The sequence below is a fragment of the Tachypleus tridentatus genome, chromosome 9, assembly GCF_004210375.1.
Source record: "Tachypleus tridentatus isolate NWPU-2018 chromosome 9, ASM421037v1, whole genome shotgun sequence".
NCBI lineage: Eukaryota > Metazoa > Arthropoda > Merostomata > Xiphosura > Limulidae > Tachypleus > Tachypleus tridentatus.
Window position 1 is genome coordinate 34,884,136 of NC_134833.1, and position 8,073 is coordinate 34,892,208.

The 8,073-nt window shown below is 30.2% G+C and overlaps 1 pseudogene across 1 annotated transcript; it reads left to right on the top strand.

Moving 5' to 3' along the window:
- Positions 1-570: 570 nt before the first annotated feature.
- Positions 571-7,510, top strand: LOC143225044 (haloacid dehalogenase-like hydrolase domain-containing protein 2; annotated as a pseudogene). The gene is made up of 6 exons (XR_013013581.1): positions 571-693; positions 1,514-1,722; positions 2,472-2,556; positions 4,010-4,227; positions 5,260-5,323; positions 6,138-7,510. The product of XR_013013581.1 is annotated as a haloacid dehalogenase-like hydrolase domain-containing protein 2 (transcript).
- Positions 7,511-8,073: the final 563 nt, after the last annotated feature.

Genomic DNA, 8,073 nt, shown 5'->3' on the forward strand with positions numbered 1-8,073 from the left:
AACTGTTTTTTTCTTTTTTTTTCTTTTTTGGGCTTGGTGATCAAGGCTGGTTGGTTGGTTGTTTTTGAATTTCGCACAAAGCTATTCGAGGGCTATCCGCGCTAGCCGTCCCTAATTTAGCAGTGTAAGACTAGAGGGAAGGCATCACCACCCACCGCCAACTCCTGGGCTACTCTTTTACCAACGAATAGTGGGATTGACCGAACTTTTTTAACGCCCTCCCCCCAGATGAAAGGGCGAGCATGTTTGGCACGACGGGGATGCGAACCTGCGACTCTCAGAGTACGAGTCGCACGCCTTAACACACTTGGCCATGCCGGACCCATGTGATCAAGGCAGTGAACTCGTAATGTTCGGATTTCTGATTCGAAACCAGTCGTACCGAACATGCCCTTGCAGACGTAGGTAACGTTATAAAGTTCTGACACTCGTATTATTCATCAGTCTAGTCTGCTACCACTAAATTATGGACATTAACGTAGATTGCCCTCTGTAGCTTTGCGCAAAATTTCGAAACAAAACAAACTTTCGGCTTGTATATAAAAGGAATAGTTTTTTGCGCCATCTACCGTATATTTAATATTTGATAAGCATGGCAGTACAGGGTTGTTTGCGAGGTGTTTTGATTGACTTAAGTGGAACAATTCACATAGAAAATTGCGCAATATGTGGTGCTGCTGATGCTTTAAAACGGTGACTTGAACAATTAGCAAAGTTTTAGCAGTTATTTTGATAACGTGTTTTTAGCATCTTTTAAAATTATTTAGTGTTCTGCCTTTGACTATTATTATCACTATTACTATTAGTGGTATCATATTTTTAAACTTAAAAACATTTTATTGTTACTGACTTGTGCTGTTGTTTGTTATAAAGCACAAAGGTGCAAATGCTCACCACAGATTTCGAACCCCAGTTTCTAACATGCAAGTCTGCAGACGTACTGCTGTGTAAATGTTGACTCAATGTTTCTGAGAGAGAGAATAAGAGTTATTAAGTAAAGATTGCTTCTTCAATGCTTAACTTGATTTAGGATAAGCTTATGAGCTGGTTATTAAAATTTAATCTAAAGACTGATTTAAATTAACATTGAACATTTAAGTTGTATCTATACACATGCATCAAGGTGTAAAAAAAAAGTGTAAAAGTATTCTATAGAAAAAAATGGAACTAAGCTCTTTTTGTATCTGATTATAACAATCTATGATTTCTAACCTTGTGAACTGCAAACTTTTGCATATAAATTACAAATTAAACCTAATAAAATTTTAATTTTTGGTCTTTTAAGATTCAGTAATGACAGTTACTATAATGCAGTGCTCATTGTCTGACCATTAAAGTTTTTTAAGGAAGTGTGAATGATATAACTTTTGAAATTTTTTACTGTCTTATTATTCAGTGGATAAGGTTTTAATCAATAATTTCTGAAAAAATGCAGGGTGAATAGCATAAAAAAATATTTTCAATTAAACATTTTAGTTCAATAAATTAATATTTTTTTTTTATATAATGAAAGGTTGAGGAAAACATGTTTGAAGATCAGATTTGTAACAAACACTACCAAAGAATCCAAACGTATTTTGTGGGAGCGATTAACAAACCTGGGGTTTTCCATAGAGCAGGATGAAATCTTTACTTCTTTGACAGCAGCTCATGAGGTGGTATGTAGGAAAAACCTTCGACCCCAGTTGTTGTTAGAAGATGAAGCTTTAGAAGATTTTCCAGGTTAGATGAAAAATTCAAATAAATCTAGATACTTGCATTAGAACTGTTTTCAAACTTTGATTGCACTTTGTTGTTATGCTTTTACCTCATATTTTTCTTTTAGCTGTTAAATATTACATCATAACAGTTTTGTTTCTATTTCATCATTATGATTAGATTCTAATTTACTCTTGGCTTGGTAATAGATTATCACATTATCTGATTACCCAAGAAGTGGGCCTCTTAACATAGTACATTAATTTATGTGTATGAACATACGTGCTGTTATGAATTATATTTCATTATGTCTTCTTTGTCACTTAAATAAATATTATCTTAATATTAATAATATTTTAAAACTAGTAGGTGCAGCCTATCAGAATATGTATTTTGGTTATTGATAAAAAGGCACACCAAATAAAGAAATGCTAAAGTCTGTGAAGCGTATGTAATAAAATACAGGGTGTTTGGAAAGTCACTGTGCACTTATATATTTATTAACAGACAAAACTGCACAGTGACTTTCCGAACACCCTGTAGTAAATTATTACCAATAAATTGTTAGATAAATTTAAAGAAAGCATAATAAAGTACTTTTCAGAAACATATCATAAAAAAACAACTATTTTAAAACTTCATGAATGCAGAGTTAATGTTGAGTAACAAAAATATAAAACAGATTAATACACTTAGGTACATATCCTGTTCTTTCATTGTGTTGTAAACAGCAAAAGGACTTTTTATGTGGAATTATTTTCTTTTCTTGATAGATACTAATACAAAAAATCCCAATGCAGTTGTTGTGGGATTGGCACCTAGCAAGTTTAACTTTAACACCCTTAATGATGCTTTCAGGTAAGTAGGATTTGTTTGTTTGTTTGTGTTTCTGCATTTGCTAAATTAAAAAACAGAAAATTCTTTCAAAACTAAGTTACAAGTGGAATAGTAGAGTTCTGTATTGAGGATTTATAATAATTTTAGACCAAGTAAAAAAACAATAACACATGTTTAGTGTTTCCACCCACTTCCTTACAACACATGTTTAGTGTCCCCACCCACTTCCTTTTTTGTATTTACATTCCCCTTTTTTATATTTATCATAAAGTCTGTTTCATTTTGACAACTTCTGTTTGACATGAACTGTTATAAAATAAGCAACAATTGTGAAAAGGATGGCAAACTTTCTTTCAAAGAGGAGAGGGCATTATAAAAAAAGGACTTCCTTCTCCTACTTTTCAAAAACATTAGATGCTAAACTTTTTCAGTTGGTCTTATATGGTTCTGTTGATGAAATTAAATTGATTGTAGTTGCAAGAGAAATATTTAATATTTTGAGATGAAATAACAAAAACTTGGATTTGTTATAAAGTTTATGTAAATCTATTTTTTTTTAAATCTGTTAACTAGGATGTATATTTATCATAAAGACTGCTGAAAATGCAATCGTAATAATCATCGACTAATATCAGTGTTATGTTTTATATCAGCACATGTTCAACAAATATCAATAGCCATGTTTAACACATAATCATCGATAATATCAGTGTTATGTTTTAATATCGCACATGTTCAACAAATATCAATAGCCATGTGATAACACATTGCAAAATTTTTAAGACAAGAATCATCATTTATTTCTGTCAGTGTGGATGTATATAAAAACAATTATCCATTCATAAATGCATAATTCAATAGCAATGTGTTATCACATAACTATTGATATTTGTTAAACATGTACTTATATTAAAAAGTAACTGATATTAGTCAATGATTATTATGAATATGATAAATTATCACTTATCTTTGTTTTTGTACTAGTAAAATGTTGTTAATGTCAAAATCAAACTTCCAGTTTTAATTGGTTTACCATCTAATAGTTTATGTTAACTGCAGTAGTGCTAGTGCTAGAAATAAAGTAAAAATATTGTACAATATTTTGTTATGTATACCATGGTTTTAAAATTATGATGGCCATAACATTTGAACCAGACAGGAATTTTGCACAAAAATCTGTAAAATGTTTAAGGAAAATGCTTAAATAACTATCTAATTGTGGTATAAAAACATGATTCAGATTAATTGGAAATAAATATTTAAAATGTTGTTTGAATTTAAAAGTGTTGTATCTGGGTTAAATTCTTAATCTCTGATTAACCAAATTTTGTTTATTTATGCTTGTTTATTCCAAGTGATTAAAAAGTAATTCCTATTAGTGAAATAAAAACAAACTGTTAAATATTCTGTTTTGGAGTGAGGATGTGCTAGATTATCAGCATATTTTTTATTGTTTTTTTTAACTTCATTTCAGACTGGTTCTTAGTGGTGCCCCCTTGATTGCTATCCACAAAGGTCGATACTACAAAAGGCAAGATGGACTTGCTCTTGGACCTGGACCTTTTGTAGCTGGTCTTGAATATGCCACAGATAGAAAAGCTGAAGTTGTTGGAAAACCTGAAGCTTCATTTTTTTTTAGAGGGACTTAAACCTTTTGACTGCAAACCAAGTGAAGCTATTATGATTGGAGATGTGTGTTTGTTGATTGAGTTTTTTTTTATTACTGTTTTCATTCTTGACCTTATGCTTAGTGTCATAGTTGATTTTCACACAAAATTGAATTGATTGTAAATTCCGAAAATGAATGTTTTTAGTTGTTATATTTCCTGATATCCTGTGGCAATACAGTGAAGCGAGTAACACTGAATATTACTCTCCTTGAACAAATATATTGTAACCAAAAAAACAAAACAAACTATATTTCAATTACAGTTATAATAAGCAGTTACACACGTACTCATAGAAATAGAAAGACTTGAAGTCAATGATAAAACAAACTGTTTCAATTTTTCAATTATATCTGGTTTGTTTTACCATTGACTTGAAGTCTTTCTATTTTTATGAGTATGTGTAACTACTACTGCTCTGTCTGTTAACTTGCTTCTCAAAAATAAATTATGCTCTCTATTGTAGGTTGTAAGTAATAATGCAGAATATTGGTGTTCAAACAGTTATGGAAGCACAACAGCATTCAGGCTTTATTCTTTTATATGTAATTTTTTCCATGTGGTTACAGTGAAAACATATATGTCAGAACACTATGCTTTTTTTACTTGTTTTGAGCTAACTTTAATTCAAGATGTACCCTGTGTATCCACTGGTTCTCTTTTGTGTGGAGCATTTTGTTATTAGTTTATTGAAGATTTCAACATCTTGGGAATTGTGGCTAAAAAGAATGCAGTGCATGAAAGAGAGTTTGTACATGCATGAGGTGCATTCTGAAATAATTGTAAATTGAATAGCGTAATCTGAGCTACTAGAATTGTGAATTTATCATTGCCTGGTGATATGCGTGTAAAACCAAAAGCTTGTGTAAACAGTATGTCTGAGAACTTGTAGATGGAGAAATAAGCATTCTAAATTATTAATAATGGATGCTTTTGTGAAATCTTGCTATATGGGAGAAAAATATTAACTTATTTTAATGTTTACCTAAAAATAATGTGAATGTACAGTTTAGTTATTTGGCCAATTAACATGAGAATATTTTGATTGCTTTTAAAGGATGTTAGAGATGATATTGATGGATCCCAGAGGGCAGGACTAGTAGGAATGCTGGTTAAGACTGGTAGGTATAAAAGATGGATATATTTAGTTATTATGTATTCCAAGTATTTGATTGTTTTTCATCTAATTTAGTAAAATATTTTTTGTGTTAAAATTCACTAAATCTACTTTCAACAACATTGAATATTTAAAATTGTATATAATGTCCATGACTTAACTTTTTAATATTGCAGAGACAGGGTTATGTACGTTTTTTTTTTCTGTTATAAAAATAATTGAGCAAATATCACAAGTTTTATTAAAATCAGTTAAGTTTGTATCAAAATGGTTCTTAATTAGTTTATCTATCTCTTGACATATATTTTGAGTACTATTTTGCTTTCTATGCTTAACTCAGGTGTTTTAAGGAATACAAGTTCTAGCTTTTATGGTGTGAAAGAGTTTTGTTTTAAAATTGGTTGTGTGATAATTTTCAAGTTCACAGAGTTCAACAGTAAATAAAATTTTTGTATTTAAATTAGAGATTTGATAGTGCACTTAGATGTCAGTTTGCATAAATTTACAAAATAATTATTTTATAGCTGAACAGAAAAATCAAAAAATGAATGTTTTATGAAAGACTAGGAAGGTCTGGGGAAATAATGATAGAAAATGAGTTATTGTATCAATGACTTTAAAAAATATTCTTCCTTATTATTCCACACGACAGTTTCTTACAATAAAAGAAACCTATAAACAGTAAGTCAACTCAAAGTGAAACTATTGAAATATTATTTTTAATTAACTTTAGCTGTGTAGTGTGTTTTTTGTAATATATTAACATAAGAATTGAGGGTTTTATAATTATTTTATAGCTTTTGTTCTTGTATTAACAGGAAAGTATAGAGAAGGTGATGAACTTAAGATTTCTCCATCTCCAAATTATGTGTTTGAAAATTTTCCAGCTGCAGTAGACTTTATAATAAATCACTTGACATAGCAAACTTTGATTTATTGTGTGTTTTTTTTACTTATTAATTATGTCTTATGAACCAGAATTAGTTTAAATATTGAGATTTATGTTACACCTTATGTAGTAGTTTTATTTGGCTAAGTATGTCAATCATTTAGTATTGAAAGATGTCCAGAGAAAGGTATCACAATGTTTGTACTGTCAAGGATAAAGTTTAAAAGGTTAATTGAGTGTAGGTTGATAAATTGTTTTGTAAAATATTATTTTTCAACACAAAATCGTGTTATTTATTTAGCCTACCCATGAAAACATTTCCTAATATACTCTATTTGTGTTATAATGAATGGAAGGTCATATTTGGCATAATGAGTTAAAATTAAAGTGTTGGATTCAGTTTTATTGTAAAAGATACTAGTAGACATATTGATACACAGTTGCCCTATTATCAGTTTTGTTTAGACAAGACAATACTGTATTGTGCTTGTCAATAAACTACGCAGTATATTATTGAAATTGACAACAGATGAAATATTTAGTGTTATGCTACCACTTAATACGTCCATAATTACAGAGTTAAGATGGTACTTTTAATGTTTGTGGTACATAAAATATTTTCTTTAATTGTCATTAATTTCCAACTCAAAATTGAGACACTGAGAAAGCAGTTGAAAACATCAAAGTTATTCTGCTTTATATTTTAATAAAATACATTCTAAATTACAATTTTATTTAAGAATGAAATTCATAGGTTATGTGAAAAATACTAATGATTTATTTCACAGGTAAGTAAAAAAAGTATTAGTATATGGGCTAGGATAAAATCATTGTAATAACTTCCTGTATGTTGTTATTAGTAAACTATAAAGCATTTGAAGTTGAAAATAGTTGTGTTGCATATAAATCAGCGACAGTTTCCAGTAATCAGTGATGTCGAGAAACCCACTTGTTGAGAAATTTATATGCAAAAAAGCGGCTCGTAAAATATTTTCTCAACCCAAACGAACCGTTTTTGCATACAAGTTTCCAGTAATAGTCACAGTAAATCTAATGAGATACTTTTGTGAATAGTACATTTATTTATGCAAAAACTTGAATCTCAGTTTGCTTTTTCCACCTTACTTTTTTGAAAATTAAATATAATGAATTGTTATATAATTATAAATACACAAGTCATCGTTAGTATGTGTCATACAAATTAGAAATGTGCATGTAGGCCTTGACAACATAAATAGACATGTATATAAACAAATAAAAAATTTCATTAAATATTACCTTCAAACGTTTTGAGTTGTGAGAAAACGTGTTGTGTTTTAATATTATGCTTCCTGAATTGCAATTATTTAAAGAAATGTTTACCAACTAAAACTTCAAGCTGCAAAAAACTTGGACCCAGCATGGCCAGGTGGGTTAAGGGATTCAACCCATGATCTGATGGTCACAGGTTCAAATCCCTGTCTCACCAAACATGCTCGTCCTTTCAGCCTTGGAGGTGTTATAATGTGACGGTCAGTCCAACTATTTGTTGTAAAAAGAGTAGCCCAAGAGTCGGCAGTGGGAGGTGATGACAAGCTGCCTTCCCTCTAGTCTTACACTGCTAAATTAGGGACAGCTAACACAGATAGCCCTAAAGTAGCTTTGCACATAATTCAAAACAAACAAACAAAAAACTTGCCTGTACTTGTGTAGATCATAACTGATGAGTTGAGATATATGGAAGACTTGTGATAAGTGATGTCATTAAAAAACTTGTTTTCTGTATGCTTAAAAACCTATTCTACTTGTACAGTAACATTATGACGTTCCTAGACTAATACTTAACTGTGTTTAAATAATTTTACTAGGCTTTCAGTGGATCTGTT